Raw genomic sequence first — 27,052 nt, forward strand, 5'->3', positions numbered from 1 at the left:
AGATCTCCCTGTCCTGCTGCTCCGTGCCTAATTGAACTGATGTACGATCTTCCTTATAATAGATATAATAAATTAACTCTTCAGGCTTCTATCTTCCACCAGAATTCTATCCTTTTCTTGTCTTTCCTCTTGTATGCACCATAATTTGCTCTTAAATTAAAATGATAGCAAAAATAGGCTGTGAGAGGCAATCATAGTGTTTTAAGCACAATGCTCCGAGATTACTGACGATTTCTCTTTGGAGAAAAAGGAAGGAGAGGAAGAAAAAGGATGAAACCTCTTATGTTCGTGTGCTATTTTTTATTGCCTGAAAAAGTTATGTGCAGAAATCATGTCCACTGAGTTTGATGTGTTTTTTTTTTTTTTAAATTCCTCGTGATAGTTCACATCGATACAAAATGCAGCCCACATGTTGGGATGATTGTCTCACTTCTTAGGAGAAAAGAAAGTGTCAAAAGCAAAAGCTCACACAACCATGAGGACAGTGTTGGACTGGAATAAACAGTGCAATGCTGAAAACCTGACCAACACTGATTTAATAGTTCTGAGTCAGATATGTTTAGAAAAAAATATGTTCACTAGGAATATAAGTAAGATTTTTTTACACACTGGATCATTAAAATGATCATACAAACCCAGTATCCCTATAAGAATTATGTTGACATTGGACAGTTCCAGAGGTGTGGACTGGAGTGACATGATTTGAGTCAGGTTCAGTCACAAATTTGATGCCTTTGGATTTGACTTGGACTTGACTACATTTGGACATGAGCCTTTTGATTGGAAATATTTGATACTTTACATCCAAAGCCTTCATCCTTTACTACCAAAAAAGAAAAATATGAATCTGTCTGGAGCTGCGACTATGAAATTCTTTACTTCCATCAGAGACTTTTTTGTGGATTTTGCATCCATTGCTAGCCCAGGGAGACCCATGTCTGTAACCACGGGCAAAATTTAGAGAAAAAAGGCATTGAGATGTAAGCTGTGATGCACATTTTAGTTGAATAAAATATTCTTTTTAAAATTATTTAGTATGTAGGCTACGCATTTTCCAATTGAAGCATTTAATTTTCACTTTAGGCCTATAACTGATACATGAAAATTAAAGTGTTACAATTGAACTGAGTTTTTTTGGTCAAAGCCACAGGCTCTGTAGCCACAGGTTACTGACTGTAGTCTGAAAAGTAAAAAGTGATTTTCATCTCAGCAAATTGGCACTTAACCCCGCCAGATCCACTTTGTTTGAACCAGTCTGACAACATTTAATGCAGTTGCAGGGGAAAAACTTTAAGAGATACTGTTATACTGAGATACTGAGCTCCAGCTGGAAAAAAGGATACCAAAGATAATTTCATTCTTGTACAAAAAGTGTATGGTGGACAACAAATAGAAATTGCAGTATGCAAAATATATGAGTCGAAAATTACAGAGACACAACAATGTCCTTGAACTTGTCCTGAACTTCATTTGACATTTAAAGATTCACAAAGAACAGTAAGTTGAAGTTCTGTTGTTAAAATGGCATTATATTTGGTGAAGAGCACATTATGATTTAAGACTTGAAACCCAAACTTTAGGACTTGGGACTTGCCTGTCTTGACTTGGAAATTGAGTGCAAAGACTTGTGACCTACGTGTAACTTACTCGACAAGGGCGTGGGCATGTTTCAGCATCTCATGACTTCATGCCCAATTCCAACGCTTGGTGCCCCTTCGTAAAGTTGTGAGCCAGACGGTATACAGCACAGATGGAGAGTAATGGTATGTTAAGACTACCGGCAACAGAGGATCAAACTAAAACTCATTTTCAGTGAAAGCTGGCAAAAATGACATCACTGAGTGTCGAGGGTGACACACAACAAGTCAAAGCTGAACTGGCCCCAATTTTTCTCAGCACTCTGCGACAGTGTAGTTGGGTATATTTTGCTACTTTGTACCTGTGTCACTAGTGATGTGAACATATTGTAAGGGCGTGGAGATCAGGATGGATCAAGTTTGCCCTTTGCCATAGAGGCTCTGCAATAATGCCATGTCATGCAAAGATGTACAAAGAATTTTTAAAGTGTCGTTACATAAACTTTTTTCAGAATCCTACATCTGCGTTTTCAGATGCTGGTATGGTGTGAACATAAAAGTTGGAGATCATTTTTATTGCTCATATTATTATGCATATCATTCTTCTAAAAGGTGGTCACAGTTTATGCACAACACAATCAGTCTCACCATCGTTACATTGGTGTATCAAGTACAATATACCAACACACACTGTGCTGGAGTGGACTAGCCACTGTAAGGCAGAATTACACATTTCCTGCATCTTTTCTCATATTTTCTGCATCTTGTCATACTGTATCACTGCCTCTGGACTCCCGACTACTTGAGGTCAACCAGCTCATTGGAATAAAACTCCTGTTCCACCAGATGGAGAGTCTGCACCTGCAGTAGATGTAAAATTCACTCACATAGTCATTCGTGCACCTGAAATATATATGAATATTGAAATTCCAACCACTTTTAAGCATTTCGGCCAATTATTGCAATGGCTTGGCAGCCAGTCAGCACTATAATCATCACTGTATCAGTGTGCTGTCCTACCACACCTAGTGTAAAAGGAAATTCTGAGCAGTTATGTATAAACTGTCAATAAAACCATTGCTATTGTACCTGAGATGTGTTCAAGGAAAGTGAACCACTTTTTTCTTCTGTTAACCTCATACATCTCAGGCTAAGAGTGTCATCAAAATGCTTAAATTTACATCTAATGATGGCTTTGAGTTTACTGCAAGATCATTCCATCTCGCTGTTGTTGCTACAAGAAAACGCCAATGTCTGACTTAGTACCATCCTGTAGGACATGCATAATGTAGTCCAATTAATTTTTGTGCCCAGTTTTCTCTCACAAAGTGAGGAGGGAATTAATAATGATACTGTAATGAATCAATTATACTCCTCGGGGATGGAGAGAGCTGCAAAAGAAGGCACTGAACATAAACATTTGATGGAAAAATAAGACGATTCATCATAAATTCACTGGGTTGTCTTATTTTAGCACTTAGCAATAAAGTTGCTTAGTCAGAGTTGTGTTTATATTTTACAGTCTAGGCATTTAAGTAGTGTTTTATGCTGAGAGAATAAGAAAAAAACAACAACAATAAAAATGCACTATTTTCCAGATCACAAACATAACAAACAAGCATTCATAAAGAGGTCAGAGGTTGGAGCATCTCAACAGCGATGGGTGATAAAACAAAATGGATGATAAAGACCTGCCAGATAAAGGGATGATAAATGATCAGAGAGGGTAAAAGATCTTGAAATGCCAGTTTTCACTGTAAACTGGAAGATAAAGACAGACTTCTTTCTGACAAGAATGCTGTGATGGAGTGCAGTGGAGTGCATCTCAACCCAAACCCAGTAATTACACTTTTTTTTTCTCAGCAGATGGGACTGCCTGGATAAGGAAGATTGTTCATGGCTTTTAAGCCCCTAAATGTCCAGAATGTACGTGAAAATAAGACGTCATTCATAAAAGAATGGTTACGATTGTTAAGCTCCTTTCAAAACTTCATTTTAATGTGCAGTGAAGCTTTTAACAATAGATAACGGCAGTGGCTTGAATGCAGAAATGTATGAACTTTGTGGCTTTGAGTTCATGTTAGATGATAGACCTAATTCTGATGATAGGCTTTTCTTTGGCAGGGTATAAATGAAAACTAATAAGTGGAGGTAGCCTGGTTAAATAAACTGACCTTGAAATAAATTAGAGCTATGTAAAAAAACACTACAAACCCTGCAGTTTTTTCAACCCTGAATATTACTTAGTGACAAAGTGGTACGTAGAACACAACATTCATCCTCCGCACCAAGGTTGTCAATCAATCATCAATACTTTTCAATACCACTTTGTTTAAAACAATATTAACAATACTAACGTTCAATAGTATCAAAAGTACAGAAGCAATAAAAGAGAAAAGATCTAAGGGCTTGTTTAAGACCTCTCTTCAGTTCAGATGTAATTGTCAAGCCTGAAATTCTGTACCAGCACTGTGTGTAGACTCTTAATTAAAAAAACAAACAAACAAACAGACAAAATAGAGAAAATTATTATTGTTGCTATTACATTTTTACTTTATGTATTACCTTGACTGCTAGAGACTTTATTTTTCTAATTGCCATAGTATAGAGTTTTTTTGTTTTGTTTTTTTAAGTAGTATTGTATCGAAGTTTAAAATTCTGGAAATGTGACAACACAACTGTACACTTAATAAATAAAAGTGTATTGTTATGACTTATTATGTTTTTAAGGATTTTAAAGGGGGGAGAACAAGGGATGTGGAGAGTCCCATGCCTGTGTTTGCCTTGGGCCCCAAAATGACTGAATCCACCTCTGGTGCACACCTATTATAATCCTGACTCAATGATGGAGATAAACATCATAAGTGTTATAGATAGACACATTTAACCCACGTAGTTTCTCTGTTATATAATTACAGTAATAGTCGTGCCTTTGTCACGTAATCTCATAAAAGAGATTCTTATCAGGCACTATTAAAGCTAATTATACTATTTATACCCGCACGATTAGGTACATCCTTGAGACTCACTTTCAGGACTGTGAACTGATCTCAACTTTAGATGGAGAATGTGGACATGAGCAGAATGTATACATTATGAGAGAGAGCACTGTAATATGCACACAGTACTGAGCTGCCTGGGCCGTAGTGTCACTTTGGCTGAATGTTTACTCAGAAGCAATTGACATAGTCTTGTATTCATGAATAAATTCCATTTGGACAGGCAGAAATCAGAGATGGGCCATTCGGAGTGCATTTAACTGATAATCGAGATGTGGAGTAATTATGGAGCACAATTATCGATCGGCACAGAGTACAAAGGATCCATCAAGTCTTGCCAGGTTTGAAAAGATCACAAAGTTCCGTAAAGGTTATCTCAACATGTTGGCAGGCATCTGGAGCATACGAGCATGTTGCTACCCGGCACTCAATCCAAACCGTCACTCATATTTCAATCCAATTCTAAATTTCAAACTTCTCCCCTTCACAATGACACCCAGCCTTTCGAGAGTGACTTTAAAAAGAGGATGAACTCTGAGCTCGGCTAGTCAAATCAATCTAGTCACGGTGGAGGAACGGAGCGGTTCATTACTGGGAGGGCTGAGGAGCTCTCCGATCAGCTCTCTAATATCACTATGATCCTCTTCTCTTTTCTTACCTAATTGAATTCTCCAGGAGAGATGCCCCTCAGCTGCAGATTTATCATATCCTGAAATTGGAGGAGACTAGCTCCATGAAGGACGTGCGCAGAACATTTAATCCACTCCTCATGCTGTAAGCCGAGCGCCATGGTCTCTGCCAGGACTTGACTTATCCCACCGCGGACCGCTGGCCTTCGGGGAGGTGTCTTTATTCAGCGTTACCCGAGATGAACGGGAGCAGCAGCAGGAGGTGCAAGCATCCCATATCAAATATGCTGCCTGTCATGTACAGTATGACCACCATTCACAACAGATGGCGTCGTAATCTGTAATCAAAGCCCCTTAAATGCAGCTCACTGCACAATATGTCTCTCTCTACTTCTAATTTTTCTTTCTCTCCACCTCTAACTTTCCCTCTCCTTGTAGTGATATACATTTAGCATCTCCTTTCCGTTCCTCTCTACATTGTAGTAATGAATGCTTTTGACATCAAAGATAAGATAACCAAGAGGATTGTTTTTCAAAGCCACTTTATCAGGAGGGTGGTTGAGAGTAGAACGTGGTGTCTTGTTAACATAAAGATTGAGTGTGGATAAGTAGGTGAATCATAAAGTTGTGGAGGACAGTTGTACTCATTGGGAATCTGCAGGGGGTAATATAAATCGTTGAGGATCATATTACAGTAGCAGATCCCATGAGTAACACGATAAAGGACTCTCTCTCATTCTCAAGCTTTATGGCATTCAAATCCTGTTCTGTCTGCCTGTCTTTCCCTCCTCTGGTCTGTCCAGTCCTCTTCTGTCCAGTCTAATGTATTTTAACTGTCCTGTTCATATCATATTGTATTCTATATCCTACCCTATTTAGTTTTATGCCTTTCCCATCCCATCCAAACCCTGTTTATTCTATCCCTTATTCTAGAGTTATCCAATCCTATATCCTATATTCTATTCAAGCCTAATTTATCCCTCTATCCTATATCTTAACCTAACTCATCTAAGGACAGGAACGCACCCTATAGCCTATTCTGACTGGTATTTTTTATTTATTCCATCCAATTCTGTATCCTATCCTATCCTATTCTATATCCTATCCGATATACCATCCAATCCTACAACCTATTCCATCCAAATCCAGTCCTATCCTATCCAATCCTATATTCTGTCCCTTCAAATCCTGTATCCTATGCCACCCAATCCTATATCCTATCCTATCCTCCAATTGATCTCATCCAATAATGTGCCCTATCCCATCCAGTCCCATCTCATCCAATCCTATATTCTGTCCCTTCAAATCCTATATCCTATCCTATCCTATCCTATCCTATCCTATCCTATCCTATCCTCCAATCAATCTCATCCAATTATGTACCCTATTCCATCCAGTCCCATTTCATCCAATCCTATATCCTATTATTTCCAATTCTATATGCTATCCTATATCCTATCCAATCCTATCCTATTGCATTTCCTTGCCTATCCTTTTCCATCCTACATACTGTTCTATTTTATCTTGTCCTGCCATATATTCTAATCCCACATAACATATCCTATTCTGTCTCATTTTGTTTGCTATTCTGTCCTGTCCTGTTGTATAATACCATTTTCTATCCTATCCTGTATCCTGTTATATCCTGTATTATAGCTTAGCTTATCTTGTCCTTTTTTCAATCCTATATCCCGTCCAATCCTATATCCTTTATATGATGGCCTGTTCTATCATATCATATCTGATTCTCTTCTGCTCTGTAGATTGTGTCCAGGCCTGTCCAACCCTATCCTACTTTTTCTTATCCTATACTACCTTGTCCTGCCCTATCCTGTCCTGCCTTGTCCTACTTTTCCTCACTGTACAATTCCTTCCATAGGATAATCAGAAATATGACCTAATATAATGCAATTTTATAGACTTTTTGAGAGTGAGTCTAGTATGTGCTGGAGATGGGAGGTTTGAACAAGATCAGATGTATATCATTCCAATAATTACGTCTCCAGATGGGATGTATTTTAAGTACACTGCATATCACTGTGCTTAAGGTCTCCCACATTTGCATGCAGTATGGCGCTTCTGGCAAAAATCCAGTGCTATACGATCACTTATTTGATTAAACATTATCATGCTCAGCAGGACAGTGGAGCTCTAAAAAGAGTTGAGGTATAACTGCTGACAGCAGCAGAAAGCCTTGTGAATCTTGCAAAGGTTTTGTTGTGGTCATGAATAGGAAGATCTGCCGTAGATCATCTAGTTTCTCATGGACAATAAGCTTGTAATTTTTCAAATGTTTAACATAGTTTCCTCTCTGCTTACAATTTAAATTTTCTTGTCTCTTGTTTTGATCATTCATTAAAGGGTTCATACATTTAAGCTTCCCTTTTGTGTGTAACTGATGCAAACAACGACAAAAAAGAGGCGTGCTGTGGCCTTTTTCATCTGTGATTCTCCTTGTTCACATTGGTAACAGTCCTTGAAATCGCCCAGATTACTTTATTTTGACTCAAGTGTCACAAAACTCTACTGTGGAATTTCACCAATCGATTCCAAAATGAGATATCCACCGTTTGAAAGCAAAATGAAACACTTCACAGCAGAAATTGTACATTAACTCCCACACTTTTCTAAGAAATAGCTGTTAACCTATTGATTAGCTGCATTTTTTATATTAACAAAAGCTAAGTGAATACATGTAAGGAGTTGTTTGTGACACAACCCAGAAAGAATTTATTACCCAACTGCAGTTTCCCTCAAGGAAACTAAACAAGAAGGAAGGGTCATTACATCACTATAGAACATTCTATGCTCTGCATGGTGCCAGTTCTATTGAAGCTAATGGGACATGCACAGAAAAGCTCACTAAATACATATCTATGCTGTATGACCTTTGACAAGAGATACTTCAAAGAATAACACTATCAGAATAACAATCTGTATATTTGTTTATATGCTGTTGGTATCTAAATACCCTGACTGACACTGCAACTTCTATAAGCTTCAATAGAACTGACATCAAAATCAGTCTCTTTTCTTTTTTAGTTTCCTTGGTTTCCCTCAGCTCTACAGAGGAATTTAGCGTCTTTTAACTTGTTTGTTTCACTGCCCACAACTTTACTGTTTTGATTCATTACCACTGTTCTATTTGTATTTTAGGCGCAGCAGGAAGTTGTTTTCAGCACAGCAAGAAAGCTTTGATAAACTCAGTGTACACTACCTGCTCAGCACCCAGGTAGTTAGCAACTAGCTGCAGTACATAGTGGAGCATTTAGCAGCTAAGTAGCCACGTAGTTCCCTCAGGAGTTGGTGGAGTCCAAACAAAGCTAAAAGTATAAATATTCTACTTAGATTTGCCAGGCTGTCAGAAATGTGATGAACATGAAGGAGTCTTTGCCCATTTAGGGTGAACGGAACCTGAACCTTTCTATTTTGATAAATCCAATACTGAAAGTCTTTTGTGATTATTTATCCATTTCTTTGTGTTGAAAACTGTTGACCAATCAGAGGCTGCATGGGTATATATGAAGCAGCTCTGTTGCCAAACGTAATGCACAATGGAATAATGAGATTTACCCCATTCCCCTTTATATAGATTTATTTTATTATGACTGCACCCTGAACTAATGAATAGAAAAGCATAAATGTGATTTTGAATAGTGTAGATTTTCCTTTTTGTATTTGGATAATATTCTAGAGTCAGGTTTTGTTACATTTATTATTTTTAATGTTCATTTAGTGTTGTTATTTATTTAATCACTTTACTTTTATTTTTAAATTTTTACTTTTATTACATTGAGTATTTCACTGTTTTTTTCGATGCATTCATTTTGTACATTACAATAAGTTTTTTTTTTAATAATAAATGAATTGATTGAACATTGTTAACATACTCTCTATTATTAACATACTCTACTCCTCTATGATAGTAATCAGACACTTACAATGGTCTCATGACAGCCAGTATCAAAAGCAACCACATAGGACAGTATAATCTAATATTAAAACGTAAAGCTAAACAGTTTAAGTTTGATGTTTGATGATGATGATAATGATGATGAGGATGATGATGATGTTGGGTTGTCATGACAAAGACTTTTGACAGGTTATGTTATCTTGTTTAATGTCAACTTGTCATGACAAAGACATCTCAAACAAAATGGCATCACTGGCCAAATGATACTGAATGACAACAGTCAAAAACATTCATAAGGACAAATTTAGTTTGACGGGGTGATGATATGGTTATGACAGTGTAATTACAGCCTTATGCACGCCCCTTCAATTTAAATGTACTGAAACTAAAATGTCTTCCATAACAGCTTTTTAAAGTGATAATTTGACAATGTTGTATTTACAGCTTGTTCTTCTGCCCCCAAGTGGCCAAAACTCAATTACTGCTTTAAGCTCTTGGTTGCCATGAAAACAATGCACCCATCTCTAAATGTTATACATACAATTTGAGTGTATAAATGATGCACTTACAGGGTGCTCTTGCACTTTGAAAATGGCCCGTATTTAAGATCCAGAGCATTTAACAGCGTAATGATAACTGTGGGTCGACAGTGTTGATATATTCTGCTTATTATCCTGCGCAGACGGAGGTGTACAGTGTTGAAAGTGATATTCGTTGGTGTGCAGATCCATCAGCTTCAGAGCTACTGCTGAGTAACTCCAGTATGGAGCTGAATCCGGAGAGGATCATAGCCTGATGACACTTGGCAAAATGGCACACTAATTATAGTCATTTTCATTTTGGGCAGAAACACTTGGGCTTAGTCATGTGCGAAGTGTTGATACCTTTCAGAGCACGGACCAATGCTCCCACGATGTTTAGCCCTGCCAAATCTCTGCTGCGGATTGGCTGAGCCTGTAGCGAACAGTGACACTCAGAGGCTTAGGTAGTTTCCACCCAGGGCAGGATCGGCAAACCAGTGACACAGAACAGTCTGGGGGCAGCCATGGGACGGCATCCTGGCTGGGAATATTAGCAGCTTTAAAACACTCTGAGCTGATGGCTCTGGCATGGCTTCAGAACAGCACAGCTCTCACACATACACCAAGTGAACTGAATGCTAAACTGGCTGACAGTTTTTTTTTTTCTCTCTCTGTACAGAGCTGCTCTTAGAGTTTAGTTTTAGAGACAGATTAAAATAAATGAATCATGAGAGTCTCTAATATAAATGATTAAGTATCAGGGTTTCACAGTTCATTATTCTCACACAATGAAGTAGATACTATTGTTTAGCTGATGCTGATTTCTGAAAATGAATCTCTTGATACTTGCCAGACCACACACACACACACACACACACACACACACTACAGGCTGCTACAATAGCCCAAAGACTATAGTAGTGTCTAGAATAAACAAAATCTCCTGACTATAACTAAACGAAGGATCAAACATCAAGATTTTGTATGTGCATGTATTTCTCATGCTTAACAACTTGAATTAATAACAGAATACTATTCTCTCAGAATATTACTAGAATCAGGAATAATATGACCTTCCTTTATACTGATTTTAAAGGATAGCTCAGATTATTTGATGTGGGGTTGTAAGAGTATTCGCCACAGTTTGGAGAAGCAGACAGGAATACCAGCTCAGAAGTGAAAAGATTGTACTATTGTAGACAGGGTTAGCAGCAAAACATATTTTAGTCATTTCAAAAATAATCCCTATATCAGTTTAACTGTACTGTATTTAGAATATTTTCACCACTTGACCTTGCCATGAGACAGCCTTTTCAAATGGGAAACTGCTGCTCTATTAGCCAAATCTTGCTGACTTTAAACCAGACTCCATGGGAAATATCTGTATTTTTAACTTGCAGAACACGGGAGTTGCTGCTCCACCGCGGCCTTGATCTTTAACTTTGTTTGTGCTGTTGTGTGTCTTCTGTGTTTTAAAAGCTTGCCATGATAGGACAAACAAGCTAACAAATTGAGGCAGTGGTAGTCCAGCAACTCCAGTGTTCTACGAGGTAAAATGACTGATTCTCTCCATGGAGTTTGGTTGGTTTGGAGAACATGGTATTTGGCTGATATAACAGCACTTTACCTTCAGAAAAGGCCATGTGATGGCAAGGTGAAGCGGTTAAATTATTTTAGATATAGGATAGACTTAAACTGATATTTATTTTATTTAGATGGACCTTTTTACAGCAGCTAAAATTCATTTTGCTGCTTACCCTGTCCACTGCAATACATTGCTAGTTAGCTCTCCTGTCTGCTTCCCCACATACTGAGCATGTATTGATCAGCATCTCCTGTACACTGATTATTGATAAGTACTTCATACAACCTGACATCAAATAATCTGAACTATCCCTTTAACATTACAAAAACAGAATGGCACTAGGTTTAATTTGTAAACTACTGGAGAATAAGGGATAAAAGTTCAATAAATAAGGGAAATAAAATGCTATAGCTCTCTCCTCCTAATCGTTCTCAGTGTGATTGTTAGACAAATGCACAAGTGGATGTGCTATGAAGATAATGAAGAATATGTAGGTAGACATCATTTGGTTCATACTATGATCAATATGTAGCAACTATACACACAGTCTTTGTAGTGCTTTCTAAAAAGGACTATACCATGTTGTAGCCTAAATAACAGCCAAGTCCACTGAGACCAGCATTTAGTAGAAAAAACTGTTTGGTTGATTGGTCCATAATTCGGGCCATCCCTCCCCTGGAGAATCAGTCCCTGGGAAACCTCTGATATCTAAAGCAATCAATTGAAATTTCATTCCTGCTATTTTTTCATTTCGCTTTGTACTGAACTGTTCGACTACTCTCTCCCTCTCTCCCTCCATTTGTCTGTCCCCATGGATTTTCAGATGCAGCTGCTGGAAAAATTGGGCTTTATCCTTAGTGCTGAATCCATCGTTTCTATGCAGGGGAATCATTTTTAATATAGCTCTAATTTGGTCAATTTTGCCTGTCACTTTTATATCGATATCATATTCTCCAGCTCCCAGTCTCTGCTGTTAATGTAATTGAGACAAATTGTCACAATTTGCCCAGTTTTCATATTTTTCCAGTAAAAGTGCAGTGGAGAAGAGAGTGGGCCCATTTGTTTCCGTGATGTTCCTATCTGCCAATATGGAAACTGAATTGTTTTTTTTTTTTATTTTAACCTTTGTTTATCAAAGGAAGTCTCATCGAGCATGGAAGCTCATTATATACCCCGCAAAATATAAATGCAACACTTTTGTTTTTGCTCCCATTTTTCATGAGTTGGTGTAAAAAAATCAAAGGATTATTTCTAGCAATTTTTTTTCACAAATGTGTGAAAATCTATTTTAGAGAGCACTTCTCCTTTGCCAAGATTTCAGTCCACCTGACAGGTGTGGCATGTAGAGATGCCAGTTAAACTGATTATTGCACAGGTGTTCCTTGAACTGGTCACAACAAAAGGCTACTCTAAAATGTGCTTTTTATCCTGACAAAAAACATGTATTAGTGACTGTAGCTATTTCCCAAAGGGATACAAATACCAATTTCTTCCCAGGAGGGTAAAGAAATCCACCATACTCTGCCTCTGATTGACTAGTGCTCACTTTGTTTTTTGGTTGTTTAGGTTTAGGCATGGATGAGAGGAGTCTACATCACATCCCATGACCACAACCCACTTTGGGAGAAAATAAACACCGTAAAAGCAGCCAGTCAGTGTGTGTGTCAGTGGTAAACACTTCATCAGAGGCTAATTAATGATGTGACTGAGTAAATGACATGTGTACATATTTTACTGTGAAAAAATATGGCCATAAAACACCTGTTTTTAGAGTGGGGTTTGGTTCAACTCTACCAAAGCAGCAAAATTAAGTGCTGCAGATGTCTGAGATACATGGCCTGTAGGTACTAGAAGGTAATTGTATGTCAGGTTCACCCAATGTGACAGAGACAGACTGAAAGGACCCTTAATTCTTTAAGTCTTCTATGTAATGACACTGTTCATAATTGCTCACCAGACTGGCCATAGGATTTGGAACCCTGTTAGCTAAACAGCTTTTGTGTTTAAACTGGCAAAGACCTCAAAATTTATGTTGACCACTAGTCAAATTAGAAATTGTTTTCACTCAAAAAGGGGTGGGGGCATGACGTGGGAGCGAAGTACCCAGATCGATTGCTCTCATTCCATGAGGCATGACTGATTACGGCAAGGGTAAGAATATCAGAAAGGAAATCAGAGGCTTGCTCTCCTGGGGAAAGAAATTGATATCTGTAGCTCTGTGTGAAATGGCCATAGTTCAGTGCTAAATAAATGTCCTTTTTTCAAGATAAAACTGCACATTTTACAGTGGCCTTTTATTATGACCAGTCTAAGGCACACCTGTGCAATAATCATGCTGTTTGATCAGCTGTCAGGTGGATGGATTATCTTGGCAAAGGAAAAGAGCTCACTAACAGATTTGAACAAATTTGTGAACAAAATGTGTGAGAAATAAACCTTTTATGTGCACAAGAGACGTCTGAGACTTTTTACTGCAACTCTTGAAAAACGGGAGCAGAAACAAAAGTGCTGCAGTCATATTGGTGTCGAGTGCACGTCTTGTGACCAGCACAGGGCTGAAATAAGAGAGAAAAGCCAGTTCCAGACTCCTCTCACCACTTCAACCTTCCTGTGCACAGCCCCTGCTGTGAGAGTGCACTTGCAAGGCACTTCACACCCCAATCTTTTGGCGAAGCTTCTCAGTGTCCATCAGTGTCTGTAACTGTATGAACATGAAGCAGGGCGGGGCTCCAACAACCCTCTCTGAGGAGAGAAAGGTGACAAAGAGCACACCTCAGTTGGTTTTGTATATTAATACTGTTGTTGTAGGCCATTTTAAATCAGATTCTGACCACCAGATGGAAGGTGGATATAATTTCATAGGCTCATACATTAGGAAGGAAGCTGGTACATCTGTCTGCCTGTGTGTGATTGCATTTGCATAGAGGTAACAGGCGTGGGTTTGTCTCAGTGAGCGAAATCGGAGCAATCGTAATACTTGATTCCCATTTATAAGCTTTGAATGCCAAATGTCCCTCATGATTGGTTTGGAGGATGGTTGTTCCAGCCTACCAGTTGCAGTTAATGTTGAGCGAAATAGCTTCTTTTCCTCTATTTTTCATCATCGTTGCTTCCTCCGTGTCCTTTTCACACGTCCTATCTTTACAATGCGGCTCGCAAACACTTATAAGTCAAGCATAAAAAAGAAAAAAGCACACACACACACACACAAAGAAAAACAGGTTATCTGATTGATGTTAGGCGTGTGCTTTAATCTAGAGGAGTGCTACTTCACCACCGCGTCCCCACTCTGAAGTGTTCGGGCTGAAGAAGAGTGCTGCTCTGCCTCTATGAAAACAGGGAGGGAGGCAGAATGTAGATCAATATCCCAGGAACACACCAGAGACATTCTATTTTATTAAACATTTTCCCATTAAGGCGGTGGCGCGAGCGTTGTAGATCATCCCAACAAAGTCGTAAATCACAGACAGACAGCAGTATTGGAAACAATAGGCAGAATCAGAGGAGATTACAGAGAAACAGAAGATATTTGGTGTTTGTGCTATGAGGAGCCTCGAGTATCTTGTTCTCATATTACCAGACATTTCAGCTGAGGGATTGCTTCGGTGATAGTGTGGGATCAAAATCATATCATGTTCATCACAACACACATCTTTGTGTTACAGGCAAGGCTCACTAGATAATCACCTGTTTCTAATCTAACAGGCAGACTGAAGTCACACACGTTTTAATATTTTCCCACAGACACCGTGCTCTCCTACTGTCTGCAACTATGCAGCCGATTTGGAGTAAAGTCGGAAGTGCCTTTCCTGACATAAGGAAGCTTTTCAGTGGCAAAAAATACTATGTGAACCCAAAGCTGCACTGATCAATATTTTATATTACAAGTCACATCAGTAGGATTTGCACAAGAAAGACGTTTGATTGTTGAGTTTTATTGCCAGGATGTCAAATATCAACCTTTTGGGTTGGCGAAGCCTCCTGAGTACAGTGTCTCTGCAGAATCAGACACCACCACACACTTGTATTGGTCATAAGTGATTACTGAAAGGGATTTAGGGGCATCTATGTATTGTTGCATATTATATGCCTTTATCAATGGAATAAATGGCTATGTGGAAGGAGACACTCAGAGAACTGGTTCTTCCTAAGCCCCGCCCCTTTTTGCTCTGTGCTGCAATAGCAGTTGTTAACTAGCAGGTGGCAGAATCCCACTCAACTTTCTCCTTTCCTGTGTGCTAGGCTCGTTAATGTTGAAAAGAAAACCAAAGACGGTTAGAGATTTTGTTTGAGGACCTCTAAAAGTGACACTAACTAGCAATTGATGTGGGTTAGCTAGCTAGTTAGCCTCGCACATAGCTTTTATAATTAGCCAACAATGATGTAGATTAGAGTAGCAAGTTAGCAGGCTTTTTCTTTTCTAACATTAGCTAATTTAAGATGGGACTCATTTTGCTTTCACAGGTTCCTCAGCAACGTTCTAAAACCATCTTGGTTTTCTTTTTTTTTTATCGTATCTTAAATACAGGAAACAGGAAAGGGGGGAATTGACCGAGGTTTCAAAGGTGGGCGGGACTTAGGAAGGGTCAGTTATCACCTAACTTTGCAGCTCCCCTCAGCCCTACAAAGCATTTTAGCATCTTTTAGATCAGATTAGATTTTGGTGAAGTAAATCCAAAACACTGTTGGCACTTTGTTTGTAAAAAGTGTAAGTGTGTGTGTGTGTGCGAGAGAGAGAGAGTGTGTTGCCAGTGTGCACAAGGGCCCATCAAAACTACTCTATGGCACTGTTTGGGTGGCCAGAAACATGACTCCAAATGAATGTTAATGTTGCTTCAGGTCTGCTGGATGTATACATAGGCAATGGTTTACTAATCAGCTTCTCATACCACCTTTAAAGACTTTTAATATGTTAGCGTTGTCTTTATAGCCTGTTCTGTTGCCTCCAGGTGGCTAAAAAAAAATCAATAATAACTGCTTAAAGAGGGCACACCCATATATTGATGTTAACGTACTATATTTTCCACAGCTTAAGACTTCTAGACAAACAAAAATGCTGATGGAGCATCCACAGCCTACCTTTATGTAAAGCAGGGTCTAACAAGGTGGTAACTTTTATGTTAGTTCCAGTGGAGTTTGTTCCTCTCTCATCATACAAATATCCAAAACTGAAAGAAAGCAGTATTTAGCAGACAAAGTCCTATGATGTGCTCCAATTTTCTAATTTGCTCTGATTTGCTATGTTTAAAGTCCTCCAAACGAATCTTCTGACAAATCTGTTACTTTATGTTCTCAAATTCTGAGTAGCTCACTGATTACTGCTCAGATTTGTTGTGCGCTCACTCTGTAGTTTTGTCATTAATAAACTTCCACGGCTGAATAGCTTTGCATCCAGTTTGTGGCATTCAAACTGGTATCCTCCTCTTCTTCCAAACCCTTCCTCTGTGCTGTTCTTGTTATTAAGAAATGAAAAACAAGCATATTCACAGAAGCCCAGAACAAGATAGCAGGTAGGGGTTGAGTGCGTCGCCCAGGGCCACTGCAACACAACAGATGGCTGTTGCTGGGATCGAATCTGTTACTGTTTGGTTCCAGGGTGTTCTCCTCAAGCACCGGACCACCCTGCCACCCAGTTCAGATTGTACTTTGTTGGAGGCCATTTTCTAAAGCAGATGGAAGGTGGTTGTAATTTCATAGGCTTGTATTATGCGAGGGAGCAAGCTGGTAGATCTGCCTGAACAATTTGTTCTGATAGCATCCTGCTCATTTCCTTTGTACTTAGCAGTTATTAATCAAGTCATGTCATTTGAAATTTATTTGGAAAGCCCTTTAAGAAAACAGGGTTGCCAGAAAACAGTGTACAGACAACAAATAATTTAAAAGCCGATAATCAGAAGAGACAGAAATAAGAGAGATGGACTCTCATTCTAATCATGTTGTCAAGAAAAAAAAACTCACATCCTCTTTTTCCCTTTGCCCAAATCTCCTTTCTTCTGAGTAATATTCATTCTGACAAAGCGGCGATTTAGAAATTATTGTACTGCCTGACTCATTGTAAGTCTGGATGAGAGTGTCTACTTGAATTCCTGAAATGTAAAATGTTAGCATCTCCATTACTTTTCGAATTATGTTGATTTTTATTTTTGTACCGTTTTATTTGTGCATCCTCCGAGGATCTGGGAATAACAGGACGGAGATTGAATGCCCCTGTATTATCATAGCATCTTTGTTATTCATATCCAGCTTTTCACAGCAGTCTAATCCACATGCATATTCAATGTGCCGCGGACAATCAGAGGTTTTGAGCAGACAACGTGCTCAGGTCCGCAGGGAGGTGTTGCCTGCTTCCTCTGTGCTGTTTGTTGACAGCAGCTTGATGAAAATGGAGATCGTGCTAAATTATATCACAGAGCAGAAAGCAGGGCTGCAAATGAAAACATTTTGTGCCCAGATAAATGATGATGATTTTTTCTCCTCATATCACAATATTGCATCAGTATCTTACTATAGTATACAGTATTGTCGAAATTATGTCCCATCGACGCAAGCAGGTCATATTGCCTTGTGTATTTGATCACTGCAGTTGCCAACTTCTTTTCCCGATGAGGACAGAAACAGTATTAAACTGTCATATTATTTCAGTGCATCGAGTTAGCCTGAAGAAGTGCAAATAAAAATAACTGCTAAGATCTGAAAAAGGTTCAGTCTGCATTAGCTATTTTAATATGATAGGAAACTGCTCAGCTGTTTCTTATCTGGCAATATTTTTGTCAAAAACTTGACAATTATATTTTTGTTTCTATTTGCCTAAACATGCTGCAATCTTCCATAGTACTACATTTGAAGAAACTTAATTTTACAGTATGTGATGAAGATTTAGAAGGGCTACTGGCAAAATATGGCAGAAATGGAGTAAAATATCCATATGTATGTTTTCATTAGTGAATAATCTCCCCAAAATAAGAACTGTTGTGTTTTCTGTACCTTAGAATGAGCCATTTATATCTTTAGGCTTGGGAGGATTAATTGAAAATGTATTCTGATACAGTTACTAATTACTTGTTTAAAAATGTAATCAGTAACATGATCCAAGTGTCACAATACTAAAGTAATGTAACCTGATTACTGGTCATTACTTTTGTATTACCTCAATACAATATATGCTCAAATTGTCAAGTTTATTAATTGTTTGTCCAGATATTCCTGACTTTGCTATACTATTCATGTTTAGATTCTTTGTGTTAAGTATGCTATCCACACTTGATATCCAAACAAATGTTTATTTAAAGTAGATGTCCAGTCTTGGATGATGACTGCATTTTCACAGCTGAAGGCAGAGCTGTCACTGCACTGTGATGTTGTTCCTAGTTTCTTATTTGAAAGGGATAGTTCACCCAAAAATGAAAATTCAGTACTCACTCTCATGATAATCGAAGATCTGGTTTAGTTATTTAGTTTACAAAATAATGCTGGAGGTTGACAGGAAAACAGCAACAACAACAAGTGACAGGTTCCCACTTTTCAAATGTTAAAAATACATAAAATGCCTCCATACTGCTTGTCTCCTAAAATCCCAAAATGCCAAGTTGACTTGCACATGCACACTGTTGTACCCACACCCAGTTCAGACAGTGTGCATGTGCACATGAGCGTGGCTCCAAGCTAAGGATCTACAGTGAAGATTTAGGCTGAAAACATGGTGTAAATTATGTCTCTCAAGTCAACGTGGCATGTCGGGGCTTTAGGAGAGAGAGTTTGTTTGTTTGTTTGTTTGTTTTTTCAGTTGTTTTTTTTTTACTTGGAAAACTGGTCACCATTCACTTCCATTGTTTTAGAGATTCTGCAACACTGTTTTTGTGTGAAACTCCAGCAGAGTTCTGTGGAATAAAAAACTAAACCTGAATGACAGAATTTTCATTTTTGCATGAACTATCCCTTTAAGGCAAATTACAGGTAAAATTTAATCCCAGTGAAAGTATTTTTTAAGTGTAAGATTAAGAGAATTAATAAAGCATTTTAATGTGCTTATTCTGTTTTTCAAAATGAATTTTAAAATTGTCATGCTGATAGAAAATCTTTATTTTTACCTAATGTAACTGTAATCTGATTATGTCTTTTCTTTTTGATGGATTACAGTTACCTTTTTTGTATTCTGATTACATAATCCTGTAACATATAATACATTGCTCCCTAAGACTGTCATTAGAGGGCCGCCATGTTGCACTGCAGTCACTCAGAACAAACAAACCAAACAGTGGGCCTTTGACATTTTTAATGAATTTTGCAGCCACTGTAGTTTTTCCTACACACTTGGAAGGGGAGGGTGAGTTGAACCATATTCAGTTGATCGCAATCTAAAACCTCACCGCTAGATTTAACTAAATCCTACACACTAGTCCTTTAAGAAAGAATCCGTTTTTGCTTCTGCTTCAAAAGTGGTGATGTTACGGTTCATGCAGAGGCTCCGACACCACTGGTGACTGCGTACTTTAAGCTGAAGCTCCATATTGATGCATCCAAGCTGTATTATTTTCAGAGAATCACATGATTAATGACAAACACAGCCTTCCTCTCGATTTGATTTCTTTCCATTTCTTTCTCAGGTCTGTCTTTCCCCAAACTACAAAGCTCTCTTTTATTGAAAAACTATAAAAGTCTCCAGTGCTACATATCACCCCTCTCCAGTTCTGAGATCAAGATATGTCAATGTGGGACAGAGAAGTTCCTCAGGGAATGGACAGACGCTGTCTTGCTGTTTAATCAAAGAAGCTTCCATTCAAGAGGAATGACTGAGGACTTGTGCATTAGAGACAATTTTTAGTTATTCATGGAAGAGAATTTTGTAGGTTTTTAATTTATTCGGCTGATTTTCAATATTTACTCTGATTTTAAATACTTAATTCTCTTTTGGTTTGTGTTATAGCTTTTTCTGTTTGCATGATAACATTTTGTTGAGTACGTTTATTTGGAAATTTCTGAATTAGAGGCGCAACATCCTTTAGAGGCCAAATATGTGTCTGTAGTCCTCATTTGATAATTGAAATTTAGCCATATTGTGGTGTCTGTCTAAACTATATGTTTTCACATTTTCTAAAACACCCTGATGAAGGCTCTTTGACAAATGTATTGGTTGAATGAAGTGCGGACTCTTTCAGTGAATCAGCTCCTGGTGGTTTTCACAGCAGCCATTTTGACATTAAATAGTGAACACAGGTGTTACCAATGATACTGAGGTGCTGAGGTTTCATTCCATTCAAGTCAAACAGAGTCAGGGTGCTGCTATTGTACATGTTGGCTCACTGGAAAGGCTCTACTACACTAAATGCAACCTTGATTAGTATCACTCAAACTACTATTACTTAACAATATGGCTGCTGTGAAAAAGGCCTACTGCCTCTGTTTTGTTAATTTAAGGGAGTTGAGCTTAATTCAAGTGTGACTTCTTACAAAACTTTACATTTATCTAAAGGAAACTAACACTCTTTTTTTAGTCAGTGAAGTATAAAACTACTCACCAGCTTTCATTTAAGTCATACGGGTTCATGTTGTAGAATTCCAATTAGCTCGATTAATCTGATATTACTATTAAGACCAGCATGAAAATATTTTCAAAAGTAGAATTAGAAAATGTCCAGTTGGTAATTAAGTAATAAACTTAAATGTTTCCTCAGACTTCCAAGGGTTACAATTGCATTTTTAGAATTGATCCAAGTTTTAAGCATCTCTCTATTAAAGCCTTGGGCAGCCTAAGTTTAAAGGTCCAATGAGTAAGATTTACAGGGATTTATTGGCAGAATGTGGCAGAAACAGAATGTCATGTTCATAACAATGTTTTTGTTTTGTTACCTCAGTCTCATATACTGACTGAAAGACTTAGAATGAGCCATTTATATCTACAGAGGGCATGGGTCCTCTTCCAGTGAGGCCGCCATGTTGCACTGTAGAGTTAGGCAATATGTAAAAATTTTCGGCACAACCATCGCCAGGCCATTATTCAGCGATTGGCCATATCATCGTCCCCCCCCCTCCCACCTCCTCCTGTCCTCTCAGGTCTCAGCTGGGAGATGTGCACAAGTGGCAAATTCACTACATACACTCACTATGTCCAATAATCAAAATAAACTTACAAAGTGTCAAGAAATTAAATATTCACTTGTTTTTCTTTTCAAACAGAGAAATATAACCGTACACCGTCTGAATTCAAGTTTCTCTCTTTAACTGAACTAAGACCAGCTTAATTGGCTTGTTAAATCCTCGAAAAATTCACTTCATTCAAACTCGACAGAAAAACATGTAAAACTCACCAAATCCATCTTTGTTAGTCTGCCCACTCTTCCAACAAGCACCAACTCGCATTTGGTCATATTAGATTCTTAATTCGCCGCATGGAAAGAGTGGAAAGACTCTAATTCTGTAGGCTGTTTATCTCTCACTCGTCACCCAGCTCAGAGCACTCGTGGTCCGGCGAGTGAGTGTGTACCGCGCCGCTGGATGAGAGCACGGTGTGTCACTCTGCAGACTATAACATTAGCGAAATGAAATGACAAATATCGCCCCAAAAAGCGCCCGGCGATGGATTCAGCCCATCATCAATAGACACTATATTTATCCAATCGCCCAACCCCATTGCACCGCCATGTTTCTACAGTTGTCAAGAGGAGACAAACTAGTGTTTGGCTCTAAAGGGCCATTTCTCTTAAGGTGATTAATTGGATATTTATGAAAACTGATTTATTAAACTGTTATGTCTTTTCAACTGATTCAACTGGGATTATTTCTTCCTACCTGGAGATGCTCCAAATGTCAAAACACTACAACAGAAATGATTCAGACTTTTTACTCTTCGAAAATTTTGCTCAGCACAGCCATGTTGCCACTGTTTTGGGAAATCTCCAACCTCATAGCGCATGAGACCCCGGTGTGTGGACTTAATTTCCTCTGAGCCTGCCCTCTCTTCCCCGTCGCTACACAGCTGTACTGTGAATAAGCAAAGCCTTGTGAGGGGAATCCGTCATGTCTGCTCGCAGGTCACATTAATGACTCAGCTCCCTGCCTTCAGATTCAGCTGCCTTCGGTTCAGCGCTGATCTCAACATCAGCCGTGTTACTCTGCCGGTGTGAAGCAGTTACAGCTCACACACGTTTTCAGCAGTTTTGTATGATTTTGACTGCAGTATGAGTGGGCTTATGTAACACTAGTAATACTGGCAGTGTTTATTCACACCAAACAATGGCCAAAATTCTCTTACTATTTATATTTACGTATTTCACCTTTGTGTTATCGTAGCTCAGCTTGCTTGTTCTCCATTTTTTCTGCATGCATACAATACAACATTTGCACTTTCGTTACAGCTCAAAAAAGAGTAAGACTGGGAACATATATACAAGGCAAACAATAAATTATAGGTTCTGGAGGGAATATTCATGGAAGATTCTTCATCCCACCAAAAATACAACAAAAACAAGAAATCAAGTATTTGAAACAGTGGGATAAATGGATCAAATACATGAATTATCATTAAATAATACTGAAGGATTGAGCACTGAAGAGTTTTCCTTTTTTTATGTATGCATTTATCTCTATATGTATATGTGCATATGTATACATTGTATGTGTAGACATTCATCATACCTTTTCTCTCTGACTCCTTTCATTAAATGTATTATCACATTTTGCCTTTTTTTCTCACCATGAAATATATGAATATTGTAAGAGTAAATATCAACATTATGTCAGCAAATGCAATTTAATGTTAATTCCTGCAATCTTACAATAAAGTATTTTTTTTTTAAAAGAAAGCTTAATGTAACGCATCCAAGCTTTAGAGAGACATGTTGGTAGAAGTAAATACATCAGTCTCTTCAAGATGCATATTTCTGCCTTACTCTTCTCAACCACATCAGTATATGGTCGGTGGAAATAGCCTCCACAGCAGGCCTAATGAATTGCTTTTTTTGAAAGGGCAGATGTGACAAAAAACTAAGCTGCCAAAGCATATTTTTCTCCACTTCATTAGTTTTCACAATTAGAAAAAAAACATGTGCAAAAGTACAGGAAAAAACAAACACATTTGTAGTTCCAGACTGACTTGTTGTTTTATTAAAAACATATTTTTTCATTCAGTTTAATTCCACTAAATTCCAGCCTTTAAAACTTTTTAATAAAATAAGCATCTCTGCTTAACAACAGACAGAACCAGTGAATTGGCTCATTAGCCTCTCTAATTTTAAGAAATTATTTATTTATCCTTTTTGTCCATATTTATAAATGATCAAAGAGCTGGATTGAAGTTGTTAATGAGCTGTCAGTTCAATAGGCCTGCACTACAGAGTCTGTCAGTCGTGATAATCAGTGACACTGAAATTACACTGAAATTAGCAGTTGTTCTCCTTGTCTCATTAAAGTGACAGGAAAAAGCAGCTCCAGTCATTTTAACACATTCAAGCTGTGTAGCATGTATCTGATCCCTGATCAGTTTAACTATTGAATGATCTGTTTGAGAGAGAGAGAGAACAATGTGGAAAAAGAGCCTGTGAAGATGATAAAACTTTTGTCTCGTTCCTAGCTCATAAAAGCGATTCATCCGTGTGTTTGTCTCAGTTTGTCGATAGTTGTTAGCTAGCTTGCTATTATTGCTAACAATTGTTGTAACAAAACTGCCAAGGCGGGCAAGCCTTTGGTGTTTTTGGCATTCACCAGACAGGTTCAGGTGGATTCCTTCCAACCTCTGGACTGGAGTTGAACTGCTTTATATGCATGTGGCCTGGGAAAACAAAAACAGATAGCAATCACATTTGGGATCTGGCTGACAAACACTGCTTACTTGTGTAATTTTTGGGCGGCTATTACATAGACCAGTTATTCCCAAAGACTGGGTTGAGAGCCACAGGTGGGACACAGGAGATTTTATTTGGGTCCCCAAACAAAACAAAAGAATGTGGAGGAAATTCTGCAAATGCAAGATTCATATCTGCAGAACACGTGAACACCTGTTTTACTGGTGAGGAAAAAACAACAGCCTGTTTATTCCATCTCTGTGCAGTTATTTTGTCTTATTTTTGGCCTGTTAATTCAGTCTAAATTAATTTCTTTTTCATTTCTAAAATATTAACATGCATACATTTTCAATAAAGCATTAAGATAACATAGTGTGATGCGAAAATGGCAGTGAAATGGTCAGAAATGTTCATTTATACATGAATGATCTTAGAATTTGGATTAATAAAGCTTCTTATGACTTAGGTCATGATGGTTTGTCATTTTTAAGAAGTGGGTCCTCAGAAAAAAAAAAAGATTTGGAAACACTGACATAGACTGACATTCATGTCCTGCAGATTTATCATTACACTACCCATGACCACCACCTGCCTAACTTTAACCTTAATCGCTGACCCCACAGTTTATGTTTCTTCCAGCTGGGGACACAGGTATTGTTCCAAATTGCATCAGCCATCCCCAGTTACCTGTTTTGTGTGTCCCTGAAAATAGGTTGAGTCATTCTCACACACACTTAATTTTCTGGATACAAGACACTTGAAAAAACACGGGTAAACGTGGCCAGAAATGGTAGCAATGTTTCCTGGATTTTTTTTTTTTTTTTGACAAATAACCATGCAAGGAAATGTGGAGCGGACTAGCTGTAAAGTTGTGTGAAAGCAAACCAGTGGGGGAAAGAGAACAGTCTGGTGGTTTGAATTTTAAAGCTTAATTCACAAGACAGTCTCTAAATGCTTCTCTCATTAGAGACTGAGGACTGGTTGGGAAGAATTAAAGAGATTTAAAAAAAACCTCTTTAGGGTGGCCAAGTCACTACTGGGGTGAACCACTGTTTTTCGGTAAGGTGCATCCTTGAAATAATCTTAGTGGCGTAGGTTTGTTGGCATCTGTACTTGCTGCCGTTAAAGCAGCTACGTTGGAGACCCAGAGGATTGGTAGGCAGCGAGATCTCTGATTGTCTGCATCATGAGACTACTTTAAAACAAACAAACTCAATGTGGAAAACAGTCTCCGTGACTGCTTCACCTGCACAAATCGGATTTTGTCTGTGCCGAGTTTGGATCTCCCAAATCGTTTGTCAAATCCAAGCTCAATCTCCTGTGACTCAGCTCCCACTACGATCACAATCACCAGCATTCTGGATGTAGCCAGAATTTTAAAAACTCATTTACTGAAAAACATCCTGAAACAGCACCGCTCTTACTGTTAACTGCTCCCACCTGCCTCCCTTTATAAAAAAGAAAAAAAAAAAACTGGCAACCTAGTAGCCAACACTAAAGTCATGCACAGTGGGGTTCCACCAGAGCTGGTTACATTTGGCAGACCTGTCTCCTCCTCTCCACCAAAGCAGGTGATGCACCCCGGAGTGCAACGCTCAAATAAACAGAATGTTTCAGGTGCTGCCTCATCACTGAACACCAGATGTACCAAAAGCCAAGAGATACGCTTCAGGAGCACACATTTCACCAAAACCAATTGCAGGATGTTATTTTCCTGCTGTTGTCATAAAATACAAACTGTTATTAGATCACGAAATTGTTACTGAATGATGAAATGTGACTGCAGTTCAAATTTCTATGTTCATGTGCTACTCAACAAAAATATAATAAAAGACTTTTTTGCTCCCATTTTTAATAAAACACTTTTTGCTCCCCTTTTTAATGAGTTGAAAGACTTTTTCTGTGCACACTAAAGGTTTATTTCTCTCAAATTCAAATTTTATTCACAGGTTTATTAAAATCCATGTCAGTGAATACCTCCCTTTTGCCAAGATAATCCATCTACCTGACAGGTGTGGCCAGGATTATTGCACAGGTGCGCTGTGGACTAGTTACAATAAAAAGGCACTCTAAAATGTGCAGTTTTATCTTGAAAAAAGACATTTATTAGATACTGAACTATGGCTATTTCACACAGGGCTACAGATGGGCGAGATCTGACACCGTACTAGGATGGTACTTTTTGTTTGAGCATCAGTACATCAGTGATTGTTCAGGCTAGATCTCTCAAACTTTGATACTCTGTGCCCAGATCTGTTTACCACAAATAAAAGTTAATTCGATGTCTGCTACACAATTGCAGAATATTTGAGTTGATGTGAAATACAGGAATACAGTTCTGTCGTTATGACCTACTCCACTACTGGGGTGAGTTGTAACACGAGCTAGTGACAGATATAACAGTGAGAAGATCCACACTATCCAGTTTATTAAACTACAGAGAAGAATGCAGGATAAACCTTTATGAATAAAGTGAGTGATTTAAAGTGAAAAGAAAAAACACATTATGTGTTGTAGACTGTATTCTTGAATATGCATGTGTCACGTAAGGGTTCAATCACTGGTAGAGTTGTGGCAAGTTGTTCGATGTGCACAATGCAGAAATTCTCATCATTTTAACAAACTTTTACTGCTTTTTGAGGGCAAGCTCATGACCCGCCCTACTCTGCCTCTGATTGGCTGGTACTCATTGCCTTTGTTGGTTGGGGTTGGTTAGGTTTAGATCACGAGGAGTGATTGGTTAGGGAAGAGTAAGAATATCAGGGCTAGTCAATCAGAGGCAGAGTATGGAAGTCCTTCTTATCTGTAGCCAAAGTTCAGTGCATAATACATTTCTATTTTGAAGATCAAACTGCACATCTCAGAGTGGCATTTTATCATGACCAGTCCAAGGAAAGGCCCGACTGATACTGAAATCAGAAAAGCACATACTGGACAACATACATGCTGATACAGATGTCAGGCTGATAATATCAGCTAGTTGAGCTCTAGTCCAAGGAATTTATTTGATCAGCATCTGTATATGCCACATCTGTTAAGTGGATGGATTATC

The 27,052-nt window shown here is 38.4% G+C and overlaps 1 protein-coding gene across 2 annotated transcripts in view; it reads left to right on the forward strand.

The window, feature by feature from the left end:
* Positions 1 to 27,052, forward strand: part of ntrk3b (neurotrophic tyrosine kinase, receptor, type 3b) — a 292,291-nt gene that overhangs the window by 22,314 nt on the left and 242,925 nt on the right. The window lies entirely within an intron of this gene.

Source organism: Lutjanus erythropterus, chromosome 1, assembly GCF_056507025.1.
Source record: "Lutjanus erythropterus isolate fLutEry1 chromosome 1, fLutEry1.hap2, whole genome shotgun sequence".
Lineage (NCBI taxonomy): Eukaryota > Metazoa > Chordata > Actinopteri > Lutjaniformes > Lutjanidae > Lutjanus > Lutjanus erythropterus.